Source organism: Procambarus clarkii, chromosome 10, assembly GCF_040958095.1.
Source record: "Procambarus clarkii isolate CNS0578487 chromosome 10, FALCON_Pclarkii_2.0, whole genome shotgun sequence".
Classification (NCBI taxonomy): Eukaryota; Metazoa; Arthropoda; class Malacostraca; order Decapoda; family Cambaridae; genus Procambarus; species Procambarus clarkii.
The window spans coordinates 52,538,210-52,551,852 of record NC_091159.1 but is presented as its reverse complement, the minus strand read 5'-3'; positions in this window follow the sequence as shown (position 1 = coordinate 52,551,852).

Genomic DNA, 13,643 nt, shown 5'->3' with positions numbered 1-13,643 from the left:
TCCACTTCATATAGTCTAGGGTAGCTGCACTAATGCAGATGTACCTAATATGTTAATAAAAAAAAAAATAAAAATAAATGTAAATTGCTCGGACTAGAAACTGTTATGATCGAATTCTTAAACCAGTTGTGCCATAAAAAACAGAAATATACATTAACTGCGTAACTCTAACATATCAGACTAGTACTTGTTGATTTAGGGGCCTCAACGTCAGTGGTGCAGTATATGTCCCGGTGTTCCCTTGAAGGGTAGATCGCAAAACCATATGGCTAAATTAACATCGCTTATCAGTGGAACCAACGCGCCTTGAGGCGAATAAACACTGATAGGCAGATCTTTTGGGAGCGCCAGGAGTCCCTCAGAGAGGTAAGCACCGGCTCCCACCCTTCATGAAGAAAACTGGGTAGTCAATGCAAAAAATACGACCCTTTCTAAACTCATACCCAAATGGGCAAAAATGCAGTCTTCCAGTAACCTCAGGAAGAGCAGAAGCTAGCCACCCACCATGTCATGAGGGCATACCAGGACCGCCAACACGTGGCACCTCTCGGCCAAGCTGGCATCGGACACCGTCTTCCCACCCTAAGAACCATCAAGAAAACGTTAAAAATCTTTCAAGTTCCCTGTGGAATTCTCATTATCTGCTGATGTAGACCTGACCAAATGTAAACTGTGTCAGCAAAATTATTCGCACACCCTCCGCCACTATGTGATAGAGTGCGAAAAGATACTTGAATTTAGAGACAATTCTACAACCAATGTTCCAGCGATGTGTCAATATTTCATTCAAAATGATTTGCTACCAGAAATTTTAGCCAAATATCCCCAGTTTGCTAACTGTAGGTAGTAACTAAGTGATTGTAACCTATCCACCGCTGCCCACTGGATGGGGGGCGGTGTGCAGGACAAACATATAAATTTTGACACTAGCTCTCCACATATGTCAGTTGCTTTATTTAGAACCTGTACTTGAGGTCGATCTCGAACCCATTGTTGATGTGACGACTTATATTGAATTTTGTAACTAGCTCATCAAGATTGTAACTTGCTTAGCTAAATGAATTGTGGGGTTCAGTCCCTGAGCCCATTATGTGCCTCTGTAACCCTTTCCACTACCACCCACAAGATGGGTATGGGGTGCATAATAAATGAACTAAACTAACAGTTCCATGTGGTCCAAGATGATACGTGCGCTAGGCATCGTAACAAATGGAACCGTTGAATAAGAAAGCCTTACGATAGTATCGAGACCCAATGGGTAAAATAATTAATGTGATCCGACATGAATGATCACTGCCAAACCAGGAACGGTTGAGGGCCACAGGGCTAACAACACGACAAACCAGGCATAACCGGGCTAATCTCATAGAAACTTGAAAGTATTGAACAATTTGGATGATATTGATCCAGACCACTTCTTCTAAATATCAAATGTATCACGAACTAAAAGCAATGGTTTCAAGTTTATCAAGCCACAATGTAGGACAAAACAGGAGATCCTTTTTCACCACAGAGTTATAACCCCACTGAACCACCTCCCCGCCGAAGCGATAGATGCCAAAACATTACAACAATTTAAGATCCAATAAGATAAAATAATAAAGTAAAATTGGGGGACCTTTGAAAAGCCGCCGGCTTTCTGTCCTCGTCGAGGCCACAAGATAGTGGCCCTTAGGAAAATTCAGATAACCTTTTCCACTATCGCCTACAGAATGGGCATGGAGGTGCATAATAAATGAAGAAATCAAATAAAAAACACCCAGCATCTGTGTTATGGAATGTGAAAAATTAATGAATTTAGAGATTACCTTTTATCACAAATTTTCAAGAAATTTGTATTTCATTCAAAATTATCTAGATAGGCAAATTATTATTGTATATATAATGGGGTCAATTCAAACACTGTGTTAAAAAAAACAGCTCTTGAGTTTACGGTAATGTTAGTTTGATATAATGGGCTCAATTAACATACTCTCTTTGTATTAAAACCCAAGCTCTTGAGGTCACGGAAATGTTAGTTTGGTAAACTATGAAACTACTGTTGATGTATCTATAGTAACAAAATTGTGTAAGAAGGGTACAGTTACATAACAAGCTTAGCTAAACGAATTTTAAGGTTCAGTTCCTGAACATATTAACGTGTACTTTACCTTTGTAACATTTTCCACCAGCGCTAACATGAAAGGTATCGCAGGTGTATAATAAAGCATCTTAAAAACAAAACAAATTAATCCCAAACAAGAATTAAGATGCGGATCATCACTATGCGTCTCGTGGTGACTTGTAAACACCTTTCTAATATGTAACAACTAACATGTTACTGAGCGTCCCCGAGGCTGACCACCAGCCTGCCACCAACCACAACAACCACACCTTGCAACATCTGCAGCAATCACTGCTCTATGTCCAAATGCCAGAGTGGAACGGTTCCTGGTGGTAATACTCGTCCCGTGTCTCACTAGCAATTTGATCTGGGTTCGAGTCCTGGTCAGGGACGGGTACCTTATCTGTACGCCTCTGTTCACCCAGCAGTGATTGGATACTTGCATATGTTAAATGACTGGCGGATAGTGTTCCAGGAAAACCTAGTGGATAATGCTAACTATGAGCTATGGGAAGGGAAAGCTCTCAGCCTGCTAACAGGAATCAGAAGTCGTCTGTTCTTGTACCCACCTAAGTAAAAACGTTGTCTATTCCCTTCTCTATCTATTGTTAATGGGGGGAGAGGAGTGATTCGAAGCTTACAGAGCTCAGATTATCAGTACCAATTTACTGCAAGCCACACAAATGCACTTCCAGCTCTATATGCACCTCATTCACGTGCAAATTTGTTATATCATGTTAATTTATTATGCATCCTGTACCCACCCTATGGGCGGTAGTGGAAAATATTAGAGGCACATAATGGGCTCAGTGACTGAATTAATTAATTTAGGTAAGTGCATAACAATCTTCATAAGCTGGTTACATAGTTTAATGTATGCATCAGTAATCATTTACAGCACAATTTGTTCAAGAACTGGACCACAACAGTCTAATGCGAGCAATTGACATCTATGGTGAGCCAGTAGATTTGTCTAAGTCAGTGATTGTTTTACGTAAAGCCAATGGCCTTGTTTATCTTGTGTACATGTCTTAAACAGGTGTTAAACTAGCAACGTGTATATTTATCTGAATTAATTTATATCTTAAAAATAAAATGTTTGTCCAGAGTAGGAAGTCAGACGCTTAGGGCTAGCCTCATCCAACTTTCCAAGGGGAATCTGGAGGGATATAATAATAATAATATTTTATTTAGGAAAAGTACATACATAAATGCAGAGTTACAAACATACTATTGGATTTAAGATAAAGCTAGTACATATAATACCTAAAGCCACTAATACGCATAGTGTTTCGGGCAAGGTGTGGAGGAAAAACACTTAGACTAAAGAACAAATCCACAAGGACCGTGACGAGGGTTCGAACTTACGTCCGGGAGGATCCCAGACGCTGCCTTAATCGACTGAGCTACGACATGGTCAAAAGAATTGCAAAGTGTAATGAAGTAAGGCCGAAGAGGTAGAACAGCTTATTGACAGAGTTCGGGTGCATGGGGGAATTTTGTAACACCCTGGTTTGTTTATCGGAGAGGCTGCAGGATCCGAGTAAGGTCAGTAGAACTTCCGGTTGCAATTCTTTTACCATGTCGTAGCTCAGTCGATTAAGGCAGCGTCTGGGAGTTAATTAGGTAGTACTTAGTTCTACTCTTAAACTGGCCTTTGACATGATTAGGGAGGTCATTCCTAATTCTGGGTCCCTTGAGTTGTAGAACATTTCTAATTTGGTTAAGTCTCACTCATGGAATATCAAATAGGTATTTTTTTCTGGTGTGGTGCCCATGGGTTCTGTTACAAACTTTAAGAAACTTTTAAGGACAAGATTGACATTGCAGTTCAGAGTTTTAAATATATAGAGTACACATGAGAGGATGTGCAGTGACTTAATATCTAACATATTCAAAGATTTGAGTAAGGGGTACCGAGTGCTGTCTGGGGCCAGGGGTGAGATATTGTTCTAATAGCAGCTTTGTGTTGAGTAATTAGAGGACGTAAATGATTTTGTGTAGTAGAACCCGAAGCACAAATACCATAATTGAGGTAAGGATAGATGAGAGAGTAATAGAGTGTCACCAGGGCAGGTACATAATATCTGATCTCAGAAAGAATGCCAATAGTCAGACACACAATAGACACACACAACACACTATATATGTGTCATAGGCCAGTCGGGTTAGGCACCAGTGCCACGTTTTAAGAAATATCTGCATCTATAGGGACCTCTGATCCCCCACTCTGGAATTGTTCTCATGTCTTCGCACCAGAGACCCTTACAGTGCTCCAGGCTCCTACCACCGTACCCACCATGTCCAGTCTCTGTCAGTGTCAGTCATGGCGGGTACCTTCGGGCTCCATCTACACTTCCTTTCTTTCCTCTGCCTCTAGGGGCCCCTACCACCATCATGGTCACAGCTTATATCTCAGTCTTTCTCTCGAGCGTTCAAAACGTCACTAAATTGATGTACTAAATTGCTCGGACATAACCTAACCGAGACAGTAGTGTATTGTGAAGACTAATAATAAACAGAAGCTATGACTCAGGAATATCTCCATTGGTCAAACTATTATATATTAGCGATAAGACCTACCATTAATGTATAATGATTTACTGTAAATGTATAGCTCTTGAAATAGCACTTTCTCTGTAACTAGCTGACATTGTAACTATAAGGTGTGAAGCATAGATGAAATTGTTTATCTATGTAATAATCTAAGATGAGGTCTGATAAAGACCTTTTGTGCCCTCTGTAATGCTTTTTGCGCTACCGCTCACATGATGAGTATGGGGTGCACAATAAACTAGCCGCCTCTGGCGGCAACAATCAATCGAGGACTCCCGACTAAAAAACGGGACATTATGTCAATTTTGCGAGCTGCTAGGATTGTTAGTGGATCAGATTTTGGCCTTAGGGGGATTTATACGTCAAAATACGATGTATTATTCGAGAGGACGGGCTGCATAAAATACACCACCATCCTTGCCGCCGTCGCCTCCTCCAGGCTACACCTACGTATTGACTGGCTAAGGGATACAACAGTTTTTCTTCATCCTATACGTAAAGAGCACTGAAGCATTTTAAGTTTCCACTTCTCTATTTCTTTCTTTAATTATTAGTTAGCCAATCCTTACGAAGCAGGAATTGGCCTGCATAACTGTTACATTGTTATTTTGAATAATAATAATAATAATGATAATAAACCATTCATTTGCTGCTGGAACTTATTTCAGTTGAGTAATAGTGACCGAGGGAACGCTCATATGGTCGTCCACAATATTTTTTAGTTTTCTTGTGTTGATGCTGATCTTCCGCGCAGACGGATAGCCTAGTGTGTAATTATTACCTATGTGTAATTACCTAAGTGTAGTTACAGGATGAGAGCCACGCTCGTGGTGTCCCGTCTTCCCAGCACTCTTTGTCATATAACGCTCTGAAATAACTGACGGTTTTGGCCTCCACCACCTTCTCCTAATTTGTTCCAACCGTCTACCACCCTGTTTACAAAAGTGAATTTTCTTATATTTCTCCGGCAGCTTTGTTTCGTTAGTTTAAATCTATGATCTCTTGTTCTTGAAATTCCGGGTCTCAGGAATTCTTCCCTATCAATTTTATCGATTCCTATTATTATTTTGAACGTAGTGATCATATCGCCTCTTTTTCTTCTATCTTCTAGTTTTTGCATATTTAATGCCTCTAACCTCTCCTCGTAGCTCTTGTCCAGTTTAGTCTTATCTTTGACTAGATATGGACTCCATGCTGAGGCTGCATACTCCAGGATTGGCCTGACATGTGGTATACAAAGTTCTGAATGATTCCTTACACAAGTTTCTGAATGCCGTTCGTATGTTGGTCAGCCTGGCATATGCCGCTGATGTTATCCTCTTGATATGTGCTGCAGGAGACAGGTCTGGAGTGATATCAACCCCCAAGTCTTTTTCTTTCTCTGACTCCTGAAGAATTTCCTCTTCCAGATGATACCTTTTATCTGGCCTCCTGCTCCCTACACCTATCTTCATTACATTACATTTGGTTGGGTTAAACTCTAACAACTACTTGTTCGACCATTTCTTCAGCTTGTCTAGGTCTTCTTGAAGCCTCAAACAGTCCTCTTCTGTCTTAATCCTTCTCATAATTTTGGCATCGTCCGCAAACATTGAGAGAAATGAATCGATACCCTCCGGGAGATCATTTACATATATCAGAAACAAGATAGGACCGAGTACAGAGCCCTGTGGGACTCCACTGGTGACTTCACGCCAATCGTAGGTCTCACCCCTCACCGTAACTCTCTGCTTCCTATTGCTTAGGTACTCCCTTATCCACTGGCGCACCTTACCAGCTACACCTGCCTTTCTCTCCAGCTTATGTACCAGCCTCTTATGCGGTACTGTGTCAAAGGCTTTCCGATAATCCAAGAAAATGCAGTCCGCCCAGCCCTCTCTTTCTTGCTTAATCTTTGTCACCTGGTCGTAGAATTCTATTAAGCCAGTCAGACAAGATTTACCCTCCCTGAACCCATGTTGGCGATTTGTCATGAAGTCTCTTCTCTCCAGATGTGTTACCAGGTTTTTTCTCACGATCTTCTCCATCACCTTGCATGGTATACAAGTCAAGGACACTGGCCTGTAGTTCATTGCCTCTTGCCTGTCGCCCTTTTTGTATATTGGGACCACATTCGCCGTCTTCCATATTTCTGGTAGGTCTCCCGTCTCCAGTGACTTACTACACACTATGGAGAGTGCCAAGGAAAGTGCCTCTGTACACTCTTTCAGTACCCATTATGAGATCCCGTCTGGACCAACAGCCTTTCTAACATCCAGATCCAGCAGGTGTCTCTTGACCTCCTCTCTCGTAATTTTGAACTCTTCCAAGGCCGCCTGGTTTACCTCCCTTACTTCTAGCACAGTGACCTCACCTTGTTCTATTGTGAAGATCTCCTGGAACCTCTTGTTGAGTTCTTCACACACCTCTTTGTCATTCTCTGTATACCTGTCCTCGCCTGTTCTAAGTTTCAATACCTGTTCTTTCACTGTTGTTTTCCTTCTGATGTGACTGTGGAGTAGCTTTGGTTCGGTCTTGGCTTTGTTTGCTATATCATTTTCATAACTTTTCTCTGCTTCTCTTCTCACCCTGACGTACTCATTCCTGGTTCTCTGGTATCTCTCTCTGCTTTCTGGTGTTCTGTTATTCCGGAAGTTCCTCCACACCCTTTTGTTCAGTTTCTTCGCTTCCATACATGCCCTATTATACCATGGCTTCTTCTGTTGCTTCTCGGATTTTTCCCTTTGGGCCGGGATGAACCTGTTTACTGCCTCCTTACACTTTTGGGTAACATAGTCCATCATACCCTGTACAGACTTATCTCTGAGGTCTGTGTCCCAAAGTATTTCCCTTAGGAAACTTCTCATCTGTTCATAATTCCCCTTTCGGTATGCCAGCCTTTTGATTCCTAGTTCTTTTTTTTGGGAGATAATTCCTAGCTCTACCAGGTACTCAAAGTTCAATACACTGTGACCACTCATTCCCAAGGGCGCTTCCATCTTAACTTCCCTTATATCCCACTCATTTAGGGTAAATATCAAATCAAGCATTGCTGGTTCATCTTCTCCTCTCATTCTTGTTGGTTCCTTGATGTGCTGGCTTAGAAAGTTTCTTGTTGCCACGTCCAGCAGCTTAGCTCTCCATGTTTCTGGTCCTCCATGCGGGTCTCTGTTCTCCCAATCTATCTTCCCATGGTTGAAGTCTCTCATAATTAGTAGTCCAGATCCATTCCTGCTAGCAACAGAAGCTGCTCTTTCTATTATGTTAATGGTGGCCATGTTGTTTCTATCATATTCCTGTGTGGGTCTTGTGTCATTTTGGCTCACCATAGCCCGTGCTACTTCGAATTTTTTGTTCCCAGTAGCTGAATCTTAAACAGCAACAACAGCATGGTAAATCGTACGGGCTCACTATAGTCCGTGCTACAAGAACACTTCGTTCTGAGTAGCTAAATCTATAACAACAGCAAGCATGGTAAATCACGTTACAACCCCGCTCCTGTGCCAGGAAGTCCATTACGGGTTCACTATAGCTTGTGCTACTTGGAACTTTTTGTTCCGAGTAGCTGAATCAAAACAACAACAGTATAGTAAATTAGCCTTTGAGAATGTAAGGCTTAACCTTGCGAAACGCATCCGTAGACATCAGACCAATAATAAAGTGTGAAAATGAACTTTGGAGAGTTAATTTTTCAACTTCCTCTGACAGTGAAGAAAAACATAAGAAATATTGAAAATATTCGTGTTTTGTATAAAATGTATAAAAGATTATGCATTTCATAAGTGTTATAAAAGTTATTGTTTATTATATCTTATATTATGTATGATAAAATATAATATATAATTGTTATTACATATTAATTAATCTTGATGTCTAATGTAATACCACAGTACTATGTATGTCCCCGACTGTTGACCCGCTGTTGTTGGTGTTGTGTTGGTCCCGCTACCTCGCACCAGGGTCCCCACCCTCCCCTCCCCCGAGCCCCAGACCAACGGTAGCTACTGCAGGAGCGGTCGTCACCCCACCATCGCGGCCTGGTACGGTGGTGGGGCTGGCTGCCCTGGGCACCAACACGTCAACAGCCACGCTGGTGGTGGTGACGTCGCTCTGTGGTGGTGGTGTTTTTTTTTGTGTTGACATTCCTCTCATCTTCCGGAACCTGTAAGCCTATTTCCCATGCACATGGGTATCCAAGCCTGATGCGATGTAAATGCACTTCTGTTGCTCTACTGCTCCCTCTCATCAAACTAAGTGGTTCGTAGTTGGTTGAATTCTTGTACCAACCCGCAGATCCTGATGTTGCAACTGCTGTGTTGTGGTCACTGTACATCTTTTGCATTGCTCTGTTTCTAATTACTTTCTTAATCTGTGATAGACTCTGTGGTATGTAAATGTCTACATTTCTCCTCTTAGTAGCAAGTTTTGCAGCTTCGTCTGCAATGTCATTTCCTATTATTCCCACATGACTTGGCACCCAGTTGATAAGTACCCGTCGGCCTTGTCGTTTGAGTGTTTGCATGAATGATATGACATTTGTGATCAGATGGATGTTATCACATATGTGTTCTTGTTGCAAGGTTTCAATGGCGGTTCTCGAATCTGTATGTATGATAACATGTTGTCTGTGTTCAGCAAGAGCATGTTCCAAAGCCTTTTGAATGGCTAGCATCTCTGTTTGTAAAGTCGAACACCCATTTGAGAGCGTCCAGGTGGTGGTGGTGGTGGTGAGGCGGCTGTGATGTTGGTTGTTGGTGGTGCAGTTACTGTGGTGGTGATAACCTCTTTAACAATCGTTATAAAAGCCCTTCTTCATATCCTCAATTATTCCATATCTACTTTCTTCTCACAAACTAACGGGATTTATCCTGTATGACCCATGCCTTTACCGTTATGTTATCAATATTATGCGCAACACACACATATATATATATATATATATATATATATATATATATATATATATATATATATATATATATATATACATATTTATATATATATTTGTATATATATATATATATATATATATATATATATATATATATATATATATATATATATATATATATATATATATATATATATATATATATATATGTTGTTAAATATGACCGAAAAGGTAAGATTAATAATTCTAACACGAATTTTCTCAATATTTCTTATGTTTCTTTTCACTGTCGATGGTAACTGAACAATCAATTCTCCAAAATTCATCTATATTTCTAGTCTGACGCGAAGTTTGAACGTGTTTCGTAATAACTTATTACAATTTCAAAGTCTTTAGTTTACACACACACAACTGTAACCTGTAAACACGCTAATCCGTCAGACTTATACTCACATTTGGGTGAGGTGATATGGTGTAACAGTTTTGGATGAGGTGAACAAACTTGTGACAAACACAAGACAGAACACAGAACTATGGGTATTAATTGTATATGAGAGCATAAGAATGGAAGTAACTGCAGAGGGCCTATTGGCCCATACTTCCTCTTGATGCTTCTATATTGGTTCGGGGTCTTGATGTGGGTAGAATATAGTTGTGCATTAATTGGCTGTTGATTGCTAGTGTTGACTTTTTGATGTGTAGTGCCTCGCAGATGTCGAGCCGCCTGCTATCGCTGTATCTATCGATGATTTCTGTGTTGTTTGTTAAGATTTCTCTGGTGATGGTCTGGTTGTGAGAGGATATTATATGTTCCTTAATGGAGCCCTGTTGTTTATGCATTGTTAATCGCCTAGAAAGAGACGTTGTTGTCTTGCCTATATACTGAGTTCTTTGGGGCTTACAGTCCCCAAGTGGGCATTTGAAGGCATAGACGACGTTGGTTTCCTTCAAGGCATTCTTCTTTGTGTCTGGAGAGTTTTTCATGAGTAGGTTGGCCGTGTTTTTGGTTTTATAGTAAATCGTCAATTGTATTTTTTAATTTTTGTCTGTATGGATAACGCTCCTATCAATAATATCTTTTAGGACCCTTTCCTCCGTTTTATGAGCTGTCGAGAAGAAGTTCCTGTAAAATAGTCTAATAGGGGGTACAGGTGTTGTGTTAGTTGACTCATTGAGCCAATATAGAAGCATCAAGAGGAAGTATGGGGCAATAGGCCCTCTGCAGTTACTTCCATTCTTATGCTCTCATATACAATTAATACCCATAGTTTCATGTTCTGTCTTATGTTTGTCACAAGTTTGTTCACCTCATCCAAAACTGTTACACCATATCACCTCACCCAAATGCGAGTATAAGTCTGACGGATTAGCGTGTTTACAGGTTACAGTTATGTGTGTAAACTAAAGACTTTGAAATTGTAATAAGTTGTTAAAAACGCGTTCAAGCGTCGCGTCAGACTAGAAATAAAAATAAATTTTGGAGAATTATTTTTTCAATTACCATCGACAGTGAAAAGAAACATGGTCAAAAGAGTTGAAACTAGAAGTTGTACCTAACTTACTTACAGGTTAGTTGTACCTGTACCTGCACAATTATCACTACGAGGGCTGTTTCTAACTAAACCCTATTGCCCTCGTAGTGATAATTGTGTCATTTATAACATATCTTGTAAAGACTTTATTAGGTTCTATGTTGGGCAAACATCTAAAGATTTGAAATGTAGAATTTCGCAACATAAATACTCTGTAAGACATGGCCAATTGTCTAATGCTTTGTTTGTTCATTTGTCAAAAAATTCTCACCAAATTGATTGGGAGATGGATTCTTCAATAACGAATTGTAAAAGCACTTTCAATAGGAACATAATTGAATCTGTTTTAATGCAGATTGCAAAAGAATGTAATGGGTTCTCCCCTAAGTGTCCTGTTTGCGAACTTCTACATGGCGTTCGCGCCCGCCGCGATCCGCTCCGAGGACATTATCAGGTGGGGAGTTTGACTGGGGCGGTACATCTGTCAAATGATAACGCAGGTGTCCTAAGGCCAGCTCATCGTGGACAGAAACCTCGCGTAGAGCAAAAGGGTAATGTCCATCGAACAAAAGGTCTTAGTCGACATGAACTTGAAACCGGCCATATACTGCAAGTATGTTGACGACATTTTTACACAGGTACCTGATGTCAGACATCTGAAAGAGGCATTCGAGCGGAATTCTATGTTGCGCTTCACTTACGAGATGGAGAAGGATGTGAAGCTGCCCTTTCTAGATGTAACAGTCATGGAAAGGAGCGGAGGTTTCAACACTGCAGTCTATACTAAGAAAACAAACATAGGAATGTGCCTCAATGCCAACAGTGACTGCCCAGACAGGTACAAGAGGAGTGTTGTTAACGCTTATGTCGACCGTACTCTCAGCCACAGCTCAGGATGGAAGCAAGTCGATGAAGAACTCTGTAGGGTAAGGCAGGTCCTAGTCAACCACGGCTTCTCCAATGGTTTCGTTGAAGACATCATAAGAAGGAAGGTGAACCGCCATGCAACCTCTGAAGAGACAACTAACACCACACCTTTACCTTCTATTAGACTATTTTACAGAAACTTCTTTTCCACAGCTCATAAAACGGAGGAAAGGGTCCTGAAAGATATTGTTGATAGGAACGTTATCCCTACAGACAAAAATCAGAAGATACAATTAACGATTTACTATAAAACCAAAAAAACGGCCAACCTACTCATGAGAAACTCTCCAGACACAAAGCAGAACGCTTTATAAGAGACCAACGTCGTCTATGACTTCAAATGCCCACTTGGGGACTGTAAGCCTCAAAGAACTCAGTATAGGCAAGACAACAACATCTCTTTCTAGGCGATTAACGATGCATAAGCAACAGGGCTCCATTAAGGAACATATAATCTCTTCCCACAACCAGACCATCACCAGAGAAATCTTAACAAACAACACAGAAATCATCGATAGATACAGCGATAGCAGGCGGCTTGACATCTGTGAGGCACTACACATCAAGAAGTCAACACCAGCAATCAACAGCCAATTAATGCACAACTATATTTTACCCATTTCAAGACTCCGCACCAATATAGAAGCATCAAGAAATATGGGCCAATAGGCCCTTTGCAGTTACTTCCATTCTTCCCTTTAATTTACCCAATATATACCCATTGTTTCGTGTTCTGTCTTGTGTTGAAAGTTTTGTTCACCTCATCCAAAACTGTTGTAACATATCACCTCACCCAAATGCAGGTATATAAGATGAAAGCTGTTTAAATTATAGCATAGTAGAACTCTGTTTAGTGTTTGCAGATTATAGTTGTGTGTGTGTAAACTAAAGTCTTTGAAAATGTAATAAGTTATTACGAAACGCGTTCAAGTGTCGCGTCAGACTAGAAATAAAAATGAATTTTGGAGAATTGATTTTTCAATTACCATCGACAGTGAAAAGAAACATAAGAAATATTGAGAAAATTCGTGTTAGAATTATTAATCTTACTTTTTCGGTCATATTTAATAATATATGTTTACAAGAAAGACTGCTACCAAAATATACTAATATATATATATATATATATATATATATATATATATATATATATATATATATATATATATATATATATATATGTCGTACCTAGTAGCCAGAACGCACTTCTCGGCCTACTATGCAAGACCCGATTTGCCTAATAAGCCAAGTTTTCCTGAATTAATATATTTTCTCTAATTTTTTTCTTATGAAATGATAAAGCTACCCATTTCATTATGTATGAGGTCAATTTCTTTTTATTGGAGTTAAAATTAACGTAGATATATGACCGAACCTAACCAACCCTACCTAACCTATCTTTATAGGTTAGGTTAGGTTAGGTAGCCGAAAACGTTAGGTTAGGTTAGGTTAGGTAGGTTAGGTAGTCGAAAAACTATTAATTCATGAAAACTAGGCTTATTAGGCAAATCGGGCCTTGCATAGTAGGCCGAGAAGTGCGTTCTGGCTACTAGGTACGACATATATATATATATATATATATATATATATATATATATATATATATATATATATATATATATATATATATATGTATATATATATATGTATATAT